This window comes from Hippopotamus amphibius, chromosome 10, assembly GCF_030028045.1.
Source record: "Hippopotamus amphibius kiboko isolate mHipAmp2 chromosome 10, mHipAmp2.hap2, whole genome shotgun sequence".
Classification (NCBI taxonomy): Eukaryota; Metazoa; Chordata; class Mammalia; order Artiodactyla; family Hippopotamidae; genus Hippopotamus; species Hippopotamus amphibius.
The window spans coordinates 43,957,557-43,973,212 of NC_080195.1; positions in this window are offsets into that span (position 1 = coordinate 43,957,557).

Genomic DNA, 15,656 nt, shown 5'->3' on the forward strand with positions numbered 1-15,656 from the left:
GTCTTTCAGGGAATGGGGTGACGACCACTCTAGCTACGTGCTGCTGGAGGAAAGCAAAGCCCTACAGTGCATTCTGAGTTGGAAGCAATGCCACGTTGCAAGTCTTGATCCAAGTCTTATATAAACTTGTATAAGGAATCCAGGAGAATAAGCCTGAAAAGCAGCGTGAGGGTGGCATTCTCGGGGAGACGTTCTGGCAGGTAATCCAGACACGCAGAAGCAGAAGGGAAGAAATTGTTGTAAGTTGTTAGGAAGTTGAGGGGAAGAGCTTCCCTTAACGGGAGAACACAGATCAAAATCAGCATTATTGCAAAGCCAATCCATAAACGTTAGTAGCATATGCATCTGTTTACTCAGTTTGTCAAAACTGCATTGGTAAGAGTCTTCTTGAAGTTGAAGCACTTTGGGAAAGCCTCAGCCTAAATATCTGTTAGACACTTAAAGAGGCAAGGTTAAAGATCGCATGACAAGGGGTTGCGAAGGAAGCTTAATCAAGTGCCTCTCATGTAACCGTCAGCATGGCTGACCGATTATCCCAAGGCATACCTGCATTTCAGAAACTTTGTACCCTTTCTAGAATATCGACAGGTGTGCCATGTATCCATCCTGTGTAATTGGAGAAGCTTCTCCCCCATTTCACAATGTTTTCTCTGTAATTTCCATACCAGATATACGACTGAAATAGTCCTCCTTGAGTTGCCTTAAGGGCCCCGCAACTAATCCAAAGTTAACAAAATATTTCAAAACACCTGGTCCAATAAGCTCATCAGTCCTTTGAAGAGAATTCTTCTTTCTTCTCCAAAGTGAGAAGAGATCTTAAAAGCAAATCGAGATCCCTTAAAGGCAGGACAGTTCACATACCATGGTATTGAAAGCAGCATTGCAAGTAAACGTGTTCTCTTGGCAGAGGGGAACCCAATCCAGCCTTGAAAAAAACGCATTTTTAATAACAGTATCCATTTCCCGAAGTGGAGTTTCGTTTCAGCCCAATGATGCATCAAATGTTGGTTTTTGGCTCAACACATTTATCCCACCTTCCTACTCTATCCTGAAATGTGTTCCTTTTCATGAGTTTCTTAGCTTTAATTACATATTTCAATTACAATCCTCAAGTCCTTAACACCTTCACTTAGTGAAAACCAAGAAGCAAGCAATTGTCAGCTGGATGCCATACCAGCATTTCTGATTGCAAACGGATGCTTTTGAGACCTTCTGCTAAGTAGGCAAAGGTAGGGAATCTTAGATGTGCCCAGCATCCAATGTTCCAATCCTCTATCCTCTTTGAAATGACCCGGAGAGTCAAGGAATGCTTGCCACTTACCTTGGTGAAGTTTCATGCTACCCAAATCTAGAGAGGCCATTTAGAAAGACTTCAAGTGTCATCATTTCAACTTATGGTCCTTGCTGTCAAATTGGCAACAGATATAAGGTCTTTTTGGATCTCTAAGAAACCTAGGGACTGCAGAAGGTTTATACTTCAGAATGCAAGAAGCTTAAGGCAGCTTCCATACTTGATATCAGTTCAGTACTAGCTATTTGCCAGATCATCAGGACCTGAAATCCATGGAGGCCAATTCTCTCCAGAGGAGGAAGTATTGAATAGGTAAGTGCTTCCCTTTCAGTGAAGTGGAGCTCATTTACACATCAACTCGGCAGTTGATGTCAATTGCCTTATCCCTAAAAGTGGCCCAAATCTGGAGAATGCACCTGAAAGGGGTGCGTTGGGGAAGCACATTTGAGTTTCCCAGAGCCACAACACTTTCACACAAAACAAACGCAAAAGTACATGCACAAAAGAAACTCTCAGTCCTGAGGACCAAAGCAAAGGGTGAGGATGAACAACATCCTCAATGTTTTCGAACTAGCGTTCCCTCATTTTAACAACAAAACGACAAACAGCATGCAAATTGAAAGATAGGGAATCAGGACCACAGTTGTCATGCCTACTGACCTGGGAAGCAGAAAGAGCCAAAAAGTAAAAAGCAAAGAAATTAGGAAAAGTTCAATTTGCTTCATTAACTTCCACATGTCTCCTGGAAATATGCTCGTTTTCTCAGGGTCACAATGATGAAAACCAAAAGGATTTCACTGAACAAACTTTCTCTAACTGAATATTTTACATAGACTGGTTTTGGAGATATGAAAATGATTCATTTGATGCCATGTTTCACCAGAATCTGTAGAATATGCTGGCCATGCAATGTAAAAAAAAAAAAAAAACTTGCTTGTCCCTTAGCGGACTACAAGATGGACTAGAGCTCTGCTGATCACAGCAGGTGTTATCCAATAGCAGAGAGACAAATGCAATGCCAAAAGGTCTCTCAGGATCGCAGTTCCCAGGCACCAAAGGGCAGATTCCTACCCATTGGAAAGGGAATATGTCAACCAATGTTCCACCACAGCTGAAACACAATGCAGGAGGGAATGATACCTAGTTGGATCATATGCAAGCTCCGTTACTGACCAAAGACGTCTCAAGTACTCAATGCAAGTGCTGTTTCACACACCTACAATGTACGAATCACAAACAGGATCCCACAAACCAAAGCACAGACTGCCGTGATTAACACCACATTGACACACACAAACACATGAAGAACAAATAAACACTCCAATCACAAAGACAGAAAGCCAGAGAAGGCATTTTGTCAACTTCCACTTCCACTCCCACATGGAGGTCCCCAGTTCTCAAGAGGGAATGGACTCAGAGGGGCTCCCATCCGCTAAGGGGAGCAGCCCAGTTGGAGTAGACCTATTTCCCAGCCTGTGCAAGCTGGAGCGACTTACCCCCAAATGACATGAACTGTATACCACTGCTCTGGACATGTCTCCAAGACAAGCAGCCTCGTGCTGTAGGGCAGCCACTGCATATCAGGGAGAATCCCTGCCAGTATCCTGGAGCCAAATGTACTCTGGCATGTGCTGGGAAGTATAAATGGCGACGCCCCTGATCGAGATCAATACACCATGGGCACAGACCTCCTGGCTGGCTCGCTATAATTGGTAACCAAAGACCAGGATGTGTGCCCGACGCACAGTGAGGCCAAACAGCAGCAAAACATTGGACTTTGGAGCCGAGAAATATTTGTTGTTGAGACATTCAAGGAAATGGGTGGCTTATGCTGGGTAATCCCCAACCTTGAAAGCTTTTAGCAAAGCCCTCTTAGAGGTAAGGTGATGGAGGGGTGTGGCTTTTCGTTGAAAACTTCTCCCTGTCCGATCCATTGTTCTTGAGGACAGGTCATAGTCAGGTCTCAATGTTCCTATCAATCTCCAGCCAACAAATGTCACTCTCTGGGTGACAAGAAAGGGCAAGGTCCCAAGGCACAAGACTCACCCTCTGAGGTCCAGACCCACCTAAGAGAAAGGGGTCCCTGGGAGGGGTGGTGGTCCTCCTGCCATGGAGGGTTTGTCCAGGAGCTGGTCTGGGTCCTCCCACCACTGCCCACGCCTCACAGAGGAGGCAGCTCTGCCTTGGTGGCTCCCTCAGGGCCAGGTCCCAGACGCTTGCTAGCTCTCATCACTGAGGGAGCCGGGTGCACATGACCCAACAGGTCTTAATGCTCCTCAGGCCACCCAAACAGTGGTGGTCAGGTACCCCAGACTGTGAGCCATACCCTTAGGGTCACAGTGGCGGTGTGTGGTAGAGGTTCAACACTGCCTCAAGGCCTGGTCTGGGCCAATGGTCATTCATGGCCTTGGCTCTGGAGCCCTGCAGGACACACCCCCAGCCTGTTCTCTGGGCTCCCCATCACACAAGCTGGCCCAAGGCCGTGTGAGCAGAAGAATGCTGGGGAGAAGGCTGGCACTTGCCTCTTACCTCATGCTCCAGGTCTGAAGGGGCAGCACTCCACTGACTGCTGCCTAACAAAGGGCCCCCACTAAAGATGGCTGACAGACAGTGGCTTGCTTGGGGCAGGGGCCCACTACACTGCCCACCAATGGCTGAGCAGGGTGGTCACAGTGGCATTAGTGGTCTCCTGGTAACCATTGCCTGGTAACGGGGCAGTGGGTCACAGTGCACAGCAAGGGCTGCCTGGGAAGGGCTGCATTCAGCTGGCTATGGTACAATTCCCCCTTTTCTTTGGTCCTCTGCAACCCTGAGGAGAATATGTGGGTATGATTTGGATAGAGTGGTTAATCATAAACTCAGCAGCAGATCTCTGTTTTAGGGGACTTGCTTTCAACCTAGATTCCTGGTTCATCTTTTCCCAAGTCTTTCAGGGAATGGGGTGACGACCACTCTAGCTACGTGCTGCTGGAGGAAAGCAAAGCCCTACAGTGCATTCTGAGTTGGAAGCAATGCCACGTTGCAAGTCTTGATCCAAGTCTTATATAAACTTGTATAAGGAATCCAGGAGAATAAGCCTGAAAAGCAACGTGAGGGTGGCACTCTGGGGGAGACGTTCTGGCAGGTAATCCAGACACGCAGAAGCAGAAGGGAAGACATTGTTGTAAGTTGTTAGGAAGTTGAGGGGAAGAGCTTCCCTTAACGGGAGAACACAGATCAAAATCAGCATTATTGCGAAGCAAATCCATAAACGTTAGTAGCATATGCATCTGTTTACTCAGTTTGTCAAAACTGCATTGGTAAGAGTCTTCTTGAAGTTGAAGCACTTTGGGAAAGCCTCAGCCTAACTATCTGTTAGACACTTAAAGAGGCAAGGTTAAAGATCGCATGACAAGGGGTTGCGAAGGAAGCTTAATCAAGTGGCTCTCATGTAACCGTCAGCATGGCTGACCGATTATCCCAAGGCATACCTGCATTTCAGAAACTTTGTACCCTTTCTAGAATATCGACAGGTGTGCCATGTATCCATCCTGTGTAATTGGAGAAGCTTCTCCCCCATTTCACAATGTTTTCTCTGTAATTTCCATACCAGATATACGACTGAAATAGTCCTCCTTGAGTTGCCTTAAGGGCCCCGCAACTAATCCAAAGTTAACAAAATATTTCAAAACACCTGGTCCAATAAGCTCATCAGTCCTTTGAAGAGAATTCTTCTTTCTTCTCCAAAGTGAGAAGAGATCTTAAAAGCAAATCGAGATCCCTTAAAGGCAGGACAGTTCACATACCATGGTATTGAAAGCAGCATTGCAAGTAAACGTGTTCTCTTGGCAGAGGGGAACCCAATCCAGCCTTGAAAAAAACGCATTTTTAATAACAGTATCCATTTCCCGAAGTGGAGTTTCGTTTCAGCCCAATGATGCATCAAATGTTGGTTTTTGGCTCAACACATTTATCCCACCTTCCTACTCTATCCTGAAATGTGTTCCTTTTCATGAGTTTCTTAGCTTTAATTACATATTTCAATTACAATCCTCAAGTCCTTAACACCTTCACTTAGTGAAAACCAAGAAGCAAGCAATTGTCAGCTGGATGCCATACCAGCATTTCTGATTGCAAACGGATGCTTTTGAGACCTTCTGCTAAGTAGGCAAAGGTAGGGAATCTTAGATGTGCCCAGCATCCAATGTTCCAATCCTCTATCCTCTTTGAAATGACCCGGAGAGTCAAGGAATGCTTGCCACTTACCTTGGTGAAGTTTCATGCTCCCCAAATCTAGAGAGGCCATTTAGAAAGACTTCAAGTGTCATCATTTCAACTTATGGTCCTTGCTGTCAAATTGGCAACAGATATAAGGTCTTTTTGGATCTCTAAGAAACCTAGGGACTGCAGAAGGTTTATACTTCAGAATGCAAGAAGCTTAAGGCAGCTTCCATACCAGATATCAGTTCAGTACTAGCTATTTGCCAGATCATCAGGACCTGAAATCCATGGAGGCCAATTCTCTCCAGAGGAGGAAGTATTGAATAGGTAAGTGCTTCCCTTTCAGTGAAGTGGAGCTCATTTACACATCAACTCGGCAGTTGATGTCAATTGCCTTATCCCTAAAAGTGGCCCAAATCTGGAGAATGCACCTGAAAGGGGTGCGTTGGGGAAGCACATTTGAGTTTCCCAGAGCCACAACACTTTCACACAAAACAAACGCAAAAGTACATGCACAAAAGAAACTCTCAGTCCTGAGGACCAAAGCAAAGGGTGAGGATGAACAACATCCTCACTGTTTTCGAACTACGTTCCCTCATTTTAACAACAAAACGACAAACAGCATGCAAATTGAAAGATAGGGAGTCAGGACCACAGTTGTCATGCCTACTGACCTGGGAAGCAGAAAGAGCCAAAAAGTAAAAAGCAAAGAAATTAGGAAAAGTTCAATTTGCTTCATTAACTTCCACATGTCTCCTGGAAATATGCTCGTTTTCTCAGGGTCACAATGATGAAAACCAAAAGGATTTCACTGAACAAACTTTCTCTAACTGAATATTTTACATAGACTGGTTTTGGAGATATGAAAATGATTCATTTGATGCCATGTTTCACCAGAATCTGTAGAATATGCTGGCCATGCAATGTAAAAAAAAAAAAAAAAAACTTGCTTGTCCCTTAGCGGACTACAAGATGGACTAGAGCTCTGCTGATCACAGCAGGTGTTATCCAATAGCAGAGAGACAAATGCAATGCCAAAAGGTCTCTCAGGATCGCAGTTCCCAGGCACCAAAGGGCAGATTCCTACCCATTGGAAAGGGAATATGTCAACCAATGTTCCACCACAGCTGAAACACAATGCAGGAGGGAATGATACCTAGTTGGATCATATGCAAGCTCCGTTACTGACCAAAGACGTCTCAAGTACTCAATGCAAGTGCTGTTTCACACACCTACAATGTACGAATCACAAAGAGGATCCCACAAACCAAAGCACAGACTGCCGTGATTAACACCACATTGACACACACAAACACATGAAGAACAAATAAACACTCCAATCACAAAGACAGAAAGCCAGAGAAGGCATTTTGTCAACTTCCACTTCCACTCCCACATGGAGGCCCCCAGTTCTCAAGAGGGAATGGACTCAGAGGGGCTCCCATCCGCTAAGGGGAGCAGCCCAGTTGGAGTAGACCTATTTCCCAGCCTGTGCAAGCTGGAGCGACTTACCCCCAAATGACATGAACTGTATACCACTGCTCTGGACATGTCTCCAAGACAAGCAGCCTCGTGCTGTAGGGCAGCCACTGCATATCAGGGAGAATCCCTGCCAGTATCCTGGAGCCAAATGTACTCTGGCATGTGCTGGGAAGTATAAATGGCGACGCCCCTGATCGAGATCAATACACCATGGGCACAGACCTCCTGGCTGGCTCGCTATAATTGGTAACCAAAGACCAGGATGTGTGCCCGACGCACAGTGAGGCCAAACAGCAGCAAAACATTGGACTTTGGAGCCGAGAAATATTTGTTGTTGAGACATTCAAGGAAATGGGTGGCTTATGCTGGGTAATCCCCAACCTTGAAAACTTTTAGCAAAGCCCTCTTAGAGGTAAGGTGATGGAGGGGTGTGGCTTTTCGTTGAAAACTTCTCCCTGTCCGATCCATTGTTCTTGAGGACAGGTCATAGTCAGGTCTCAATGTTCCTATCAATCTCCAGCAAACAAATGTCACTCTCTGGGTGACAAGAAAGGGCAAGGTCCCAAGGCACAAGACTCACCCTCTGAGGTCCAGACCCACCTAAGAGAAAGGGGTCCCTGGGAGGGGTGGTGGTCCTCCTGCCATGGAGGGTTTGTCCAGGAGCTGGTCTGGGTCCTCCCACCACTGCCCACGCCTCACAGAGGAGGCAGCTCTGCCTTGGTGGCTCCCTCAGGGCCAGGTCCCAGACGCTTGCTAGCTCTCATCACTGAGGGAGCTGGGTGCACATGACCCAACAGGTCTTAATGCTCCTCAGGCCACCCAAACAGTGGTGGTCAGGTACCCCAGACTGTGAGCCATACCCTTAGGGTCACAGTGGCGGTGTGTGGTAGAGGTTCAACACTGCCTCAAGGCCTGGTCTGGGCCAATGGTCATTCATGGCCTTGGCTCTGGAGCCCTGCAGGACACACCCCCAGCCTGTTCTCTGGGCTCCCCATCACACAAGCTGGCCCAAGGCCGTGTGAGCAGAAGAATGCTGGGGAGAAGGCTGGCACTTGCCTCTTACCTCATGCTCCAGGTCTGAAGGGGCAGCACTCCACTGACTGCTGCCTAACAAAGGGCCCCCACTAAAGATGGCTGACAGACAGTGGCTTGCTTGGGGCAGGGGCCCACTACACTGCCCACCAATGGCTGAGCAGGGTGGTCACAGTGGCATTAGTGGTCTCCTGGTAACCATTGCCTGGTAACGGGGCAGTGGGTCACAGTGCACAGCAAGGGCTGCCTGGGAAGGGCTGCATTCAGCTGGCTATGGTACAATTCCCCCTTTTCTTTGGTCCTCTGCAACCCTGAGGAGAATATGTGGGTATGATTTGGATAGAGTGGTTAATCATAAACTCAGCAGCGGATCTCTGTTTTAGGGGACTTGCTTTCAACCTAGATTCCTGGTTCATCTTTTCCCAAGTCTTTCAGGGAATGGGGTGACGACCACTCTAGCTACGTGCTGCTGGAGGAAAGCAAAGCCCTACAGTGCATTCTGAGTTGGAAGCAATGCCACGTTGCAAGTCTTGATCCAAGTCTTATATAAACTTGTATAAGGAATCCAGGAGAATAAGCCTGAAAAGCAGCGTGAGGGTGGCACTCTGGGGGAGACGTTCTGGCAGGTAATCCAGACACGCAGAAGCAGAAGGGAAGACATTGTTGTAAGTTGTTAGGAAGTTGAGGGGAAGAGCTTCCCTTAACGGGAGAACACAGATCAAAATCAGCATTATTGCGAAGCAAATCCATAAACGTTAGTAGCATATGCATCTGTTTACTCAGTTTGTCAAAACTGCATTGGTAAGAGTCTTCTTGAAGTTGAAGCACTTTGGGAAAGCCTCAGCCTAACTATCTGTTAGACACTTAAAGAGGCAAGGTTAAAGATCGCATGACAAGGGGTTGCGAAGGAAGCTTAATCAAGTGGCTCTCATGTAACCGTCAGCATGGCTGACCGATTATCCCAAGGCATACCTGCATTTCAGAAACTTTGTACCCTTTCTAGAATATCGACAGGTGTTCCATGTATCCATCCTGTGTAATTGGAGAAGCTTCTCCCCCATTTCACAATGTTTTCTCTGTAATTTCCATACCAGATATACGACTGAAATAGTCCTCCTTGAGTTGCCTTAAGGGCCCCGCAACTAATCCAAAGTTAACAAAATATTTCAAAACACCTGGTCCAATAAGCTCATCAGTCCTTTGAAGAGAATTCTTCTTTCTTCTCCAAAGTGAGAAGAGATCTTAAAAGCAAATCGAGATCCCTTAAAGGCAGGACAGTTCACATACCATGGTATTGAAAGCAGCATTGCAAGTAAACGTGTTCTCTTGGCAGAGGGGAACCCAATCCAGCCTTGAAAAAAACGCATTTTTAATAACAGTATCCATTTCCCGAAGTGGAGTTTCGTTTCAGCCCAATGATGCATCAAATGTTGGTTTTTGGCTCAACACATTTATCCCACCTTCCTACTCTATCCTGAAATGTGTTCCTTTTCATGAGTTTCTTAGCTTTAATTACATATTTCAATTACAATCCTCAAGTCCTTAACACCTTCACTTAGTGAAAACCAAGAAGCAAGCAATTGTCAGCTGGATGCCATACCAGCATTTCTGATTGCAAACGGATGCTTTTGAGACCTTCTGCTAAGTAGGCAAAGGTAGGGAATCTTAGATGTGCCCAGCATCCAATGTTCCAATCCTCTATCCTCTTTGAAATGACCCGGAGAGTCAAGGAATGCTTGCCACTTACCTTGGTGAAGTTTCATGCTCCCCAAATCTAGAGAGGCCATTTAGAAAGACTTCAAGTGTCATCATTTCAACTTATGGTCCTTGCTGTCAAATTGGCAACAGATATAAGGTCTTTTTGGATCTCTAAGAAACCTAGGGACTGCAGAAGGTTTATACTTCAGAATGCAAGAAGCTTAAGGCAGCTTCCATACCAGATATCAGTTCAGTACTAGCTATTTGCCAGATCATCAGGACCTGAAATCCATGGAGGCCAATTCTCTCCAGAGGAGGAAGTATTGAATAGGTAAGTGCTTCCCTTTCAGTGAAGTGGAGCTCATTTACACATCAACTCGGCAGTTGATGTCAATTGCCTTATCCCTAAAAGTGGCCCAAATCTGGAGAATGCACCTGAAAGGGGTGCGTTGGGGAAGCACATTTGAGTTTCCCAGAGCCACAACACTTTCACACAAAACAAACGCAAAAGTACATGCACAAAAGAAACTCTCAGTCCTGAGGACCAAAGCAAAGGGTGAGGATGAACAACATCCTCACTGTTTTCGAACTACGTTCCCTCATTTTAACAACAAAACGACAAACAGCATGCAAATTGAAAGATAGGGAGTCAGGACCACAGTTGTCATGCCTACTGACCTGGGAAGCAGAAAGAGCCAAAAAGTAAAAAGCAAAGAAATTAGGAAAAGTTCAATTTGCTTCATTAACTTCCACATGTCTCCTGGAAATATGCTCGTTTTCTCAGGGTCACAATGATGAAAACCAAAAGGATTTCACTGAACAAACTTTCTCTAACTGAATATTTTACATAGACTGGTTTTGGAGATATGAAAATGATTCATTTGATGCCATGTTTCACCAGAATCTGTAGAATATGCTGGCCATGCAATGTAAAAAAAAAAAAAAAACTTGCTTGTCCCTTAGCGGACTACAAGATGGACTAGAGCTCTGCTGATCACAGCAGGTGTTATCCAATAGCAGAGAGACAAATGCAATGCCAAAAGGTCTCTCAGGATCGCAGTTCCCAGGCACCAAAGGGCAGATTCCTACCCATTGGAAAGGGAATATGTCAACCAATGTTCCACCACAGCTGAAACACAATGCAGGAGGGAATGATACCTAGTTGGATCATATGCAAGCTCCGTTACTGACCAAAGACGTCTCAAGTACTCAATGCAAGTGCTGTTTCACACACCTACAATGTACGAATCACAAAGAGGATCCCACAAACCAAAGCACAGACTGCCGTGATTAACACCACATTGACACACACAAACACATGAAGAACAAATAAACACTCCAATCACAAAGACAGAAAGCCAGAGAAGGCATTTTGTCAACTTCCACTTCCACTCCCACATGGAGGCCCCCAGTTCTCAAGAGGGAATGGACTCAGAGGGGCTCCCATCCGCTAAGGGGAGCAGCCCAGTTGGAGTAGACCTATTTCCCAGCCTGTGCAAGCTGGAGCGACTTACCCCCAAATGACATGAACTGTATACCACTGCTCTGGACATGTCTCCAAGACAAGCAGCCTCGTGCTGTAGGGCAGCCACTGCATATCAGGGAGAATCCCTGCCAGTATCCTGGAGCCAAATGTACTCTGGCATGTGCTGGGAAGTATAAATGGCGACGCCCCTGATCGAGATCAATACACCATGGGCACAGACCTCCTGGCTGGCTCGCTATAATTGGTAACCAAAGACCAGGATGTGTGCCCGACGCACAGTGAGGCCAAACAGCAGCAAAACATTGGACTTTGGAGCCGAGAAATATTTGTTGTTGAGACATTCAAGGAAATGGGTGGCTTATGCTGGGTAATCCCCAACCTTGAAAACTTTTAGCAAAGCCCTCTTAGAGGTAAGGTGATGGAGGGGTGTGGCTTTTCGTTGAAAACTTCTCCCTGTCCGATCCATTGTTCTTGAGGACAGGTCATAGTCAGGTCTCAATGTTCCTATCAATCTCCAGCAAACAAATGTCACTCTCTGGGTGACAAGAAAGGGCAAGGTCCCAAGGCACAAGACTCACCCTCTGAGGTCCAGACCCACCTAAGAGAAAGGGGTCCCTGGGAGGGGTGGTGGTCCTCCTGCCATGGAGGGTTTGTCCAGGAGCTGGTCTGGGTCCTCCCACCACTGCCCACGCCTCACAGAGGAGGCAGCTCTGCCTTGGTGGCTCCCTCAGGGCCAGGTCCCAGACGCTTGCTAGCTCTCATCACTGAGGGAGCTGGGTGCACATGACCCAACAGGTCTTAATGCTCCTCAGGCCACCCAAACAGTGGTGGTCAGGTACCCCAGACTGTGAGCCATACCCTTAGGGTCACAGTGGCGGTGTGTGGTAGAGGTTCAACACTGCCTCAAGGCCTGGTCTGGGCCAATGGTCATTCATGGCCTTGGCTCTGGAGCCCTGCAGGACACACCCCCAGCCTGTTCTCTGGGCTCCCCATCACACAAGCTGGCCCAAGGCCGTGTGAGCAGAAGAATGCTGGGGAGAAGGCTGGCACTTGCCTCTTACCTCATGCTCCAGGTCTGAAGGGGCAGCACTCCACTGACTGCTGCCTAACAAAGGGCCCCCACTAAAGATGGCTGACAGACAGTGGCTTGCTTGGGGCAGGGGCCCACTACACTGCCCACCAATGGCTGAGCAGGGTGGTCACAGTGGCATTAGTGGTCTCCTGGTAACCATTGCCTGGTAACGGGGCAGTGGGTCACAGTGCACAGCAAGGGCTGCCTGGGAAGGGCTGCATTCAGCTGGCTATGGTACAATTCCCCCTTTTCTTTGGTCCTCTGCAACCCTGAGGAGAATATGTGGGTATGATTTGGATAGAGTGGTTAATCATAAACTCAGCAGCGGATCTCTGTTTTAGGGGACTTGCTTTCAACCTAGATTCCTGGTTCATCTTTTCCCAAGTCTTTCAGGGAATGGGGTGACGACCACTCTAGCTACGTGCTGCTGGAGGAAAGCAAAGCCCTACAGTGCATTCTGAGTTGGAAGCAATGCCACGTTGCAAGTCTTGATCCAAGTCTTATATAAACTTGTATAAGGAATCCAGGAGAATAAGCCTGAAAAGCAGCGTGAGGGTGGCACTCTGGGGGAGACGTTCTGGCAGGTAATCCAGACACGCAGAAGCAGAAGGGAAGACATTGTTGTAAGTTGTTAGGAAGTTGAGGGGAAGAGCTTCCCTTAACGGGAGAACACAGATCAAAATCAGCATTATTGCGAAGCAAATCCATAAACGTTAGTAGCATATGCATCTGTTTACTCAGTTTGTCAAAACTGCATTGGTAAGAGTCTTCTTGAAGTTGAAGCACTTTGGGAAAGCCTCAGCCTAACTATCTGTTAGACACTTAAAGAGGCAAGGTTAAAGATCGCATGACAAGGGGTTGCGAAGGAAGCTTAATCAAGTGGCTCTCATGTAACCGTCAGCATGGCTGACCGATTATCCCAAGGCATACCTGCATTTCAGAAACTTTGTACCCTTTCTAGAATATCGACAGGTGTGCCATGTATCCATCCTGTGTAATTGGAGAAGCTTCTCCCCCATTTCACAATGTTTTCTCTGTAATTTCCATACCAGATATACGACTGAAATAGTCCTCCTTGAGTTGCCTTAAGGGCCCCGCAACTAATCCAAAGTTAACAAAATATTTCAAAACACCTGGTCCAATAAGCTCATCAGTCCTTTGAAGAGAATTCTTCTTTCTTCTCCAAAGTGAGAAGAGATCTTAAAAGCAAATCGAGATCCCTTAAAGGCAGGACAGTTCACATACCATGGTATTGAAAGCAGCATTGCAAGTAAACGTGTTCTCTTGGCAGAGGGGAACCCAATCCAGCCTTGAAAAAAACGCATTTTTAATAACAGTATCCATTTCCCGAAGTGGAGTTTCGTTTCAGCCCAATGATGCATCAAATGTTGGTTTTTGGCTCAACACATTTATCCCACCTTCCTACTCTATCCTGAAATGTGTTCCTTTTCATGAGTTTCTTAGCTTTAATTACATATTTCAATTACAATCCTCAAGTCCTTAACACCTTCACTTAGTGAAAACCAAGAAGCAAGCAATTGTCAGCTGGATGCCATACCAGCATTTCTGATTGCAAACGGATGCTTTTGAGACCTTCTGCTAAGTAGGCAAAGGTAGGGAATCTTAGATGTGCCCAGCATCCAATGTTCCAATCCTCTATCCTCTTTGAAATGACCTGGAGAGTCAAGGAATGCTTGCCACTTACCTTGGTGAAGTTTCATGCTCCCCAAATCTAGAGAGGCCATTTAGAAAGACTTCAAGTGTCATCATTTCAACTTATGGTCCTTGCTGTCAAATTGGCAACAGATATAAGGTCTTTTTGGATCTCTAAGAAACCTAGGGACTGCAGAAGGTTTATACTTCAGAATGCAAGAAGCTTAAGGCAGCTTCCATACCAGATATCAGTTCAGTACTAGCTATTTGCCAGATCATCAGGACCTGAAATCCATGGAGGCCAATTCTCTCCAGAGGAGGAAGTATTGAATAGGTAAGTGCTTCCCTTTCAGTGAAATAGAGCTCATTTACACATCAACTCGGCAGTTGATGTCAATTGCCTTATCCCTAAAAGTGGCCCAAATCTGGAGAATGCACCTGAAAGGGGTGCGTCGGGGAAGCACATTTGAGTTTCCCAGAGCCACAACACTTTCACACAAAACAAACGCAAAAGTACATGCACAAAAGAAACTCTCAGTCCTGAGGACCAAAGCAAAGGGTGAGGATGAACAACATCCTCAATGTTTTCGAACTACGTTCCCTCATTTTAACAACAAAACGACAAACAGCATGCAAATTGAAAGATAGGGAATCAGGACCACAGTTGTCATGCCTACTGACCTGGGAAGCAGAAAGAGCCAAAAAGTAAAAAGCAAAGAAATTAGGAAAAGTTCAATATGCTTCATTAACTTCCACATGTCTCCTGGAAATATGCTCGTTTTCTCAGGGTCACAATGATGAAAACCAAAAGGATTTCACTGAACAAACTTTCTCTAACTGAATATTTTACATAGACTGGTTTTGGAGATATGAAAATGATTCATTTGATGCCATGTTTCACCAGAATCTGTAGAATATGCTGGCCATGCAATGTAAAAAAAAAAAAAATACTTTCTTGTCCCTTAGCGGACTACAAGATGGACTAGAGCTCTGCTGATCACAGCAGGTGTTATCCAATAGCAGAGAGACAAATGCAATGCCAAAAGGTCTCTCAGGATCGCAGTTCCCAGGCACCAAAGGGCAGATTCCTACCCATTGGAAAGGGAATATGTCAACCAATGTTCCACCACAGCTGAAACACAATGCAGGAGGGAATGATACCTAGTTGGATCATATGCAAGCTCCGTTACTGACCAAAGACGTCTCAAGTACTCAATGCAAGTGCTGTTTCACACACCTACAATGTACGAATCACAAAGAGGATCCCACAAACCAAAGCACAGACTGCCGTGATTAACACCACATTGACACACACAAACACATGAAGAACAAATAAACACTCCAATCACAAAGACAGAAAGCCAGAGAAGGCATTTTGTCAACTTCCACTTCCACTCCCACATGGAGGCCCCCAGTTCTCAAGAGGGAATGGACTCAGAGGGGCTCCCATCCGCTAAGGGGAGCAGCCCAGTTGGAGTAGACCTATTTCCCAGCCTGTGCAAGCTGGAGCGACTTACCCCCAAATGACATGAACTGTATACCACTGCTCTGGACATGTCTCCAAGACAAGCAGCCTCGTGCTGTAGGGCAGCCACTGCATATCAGGGAGAATCCCTGCCAGTATCCTGGAGCCAAATGTACTCTGGCATGTGCTGGGAAGTATAAATGGCGACGCCCCTGATCGAGATCAATACACCATGGGCACAGACCTCCTGGCTGGCTCGCTATAATTGGTAACCAAA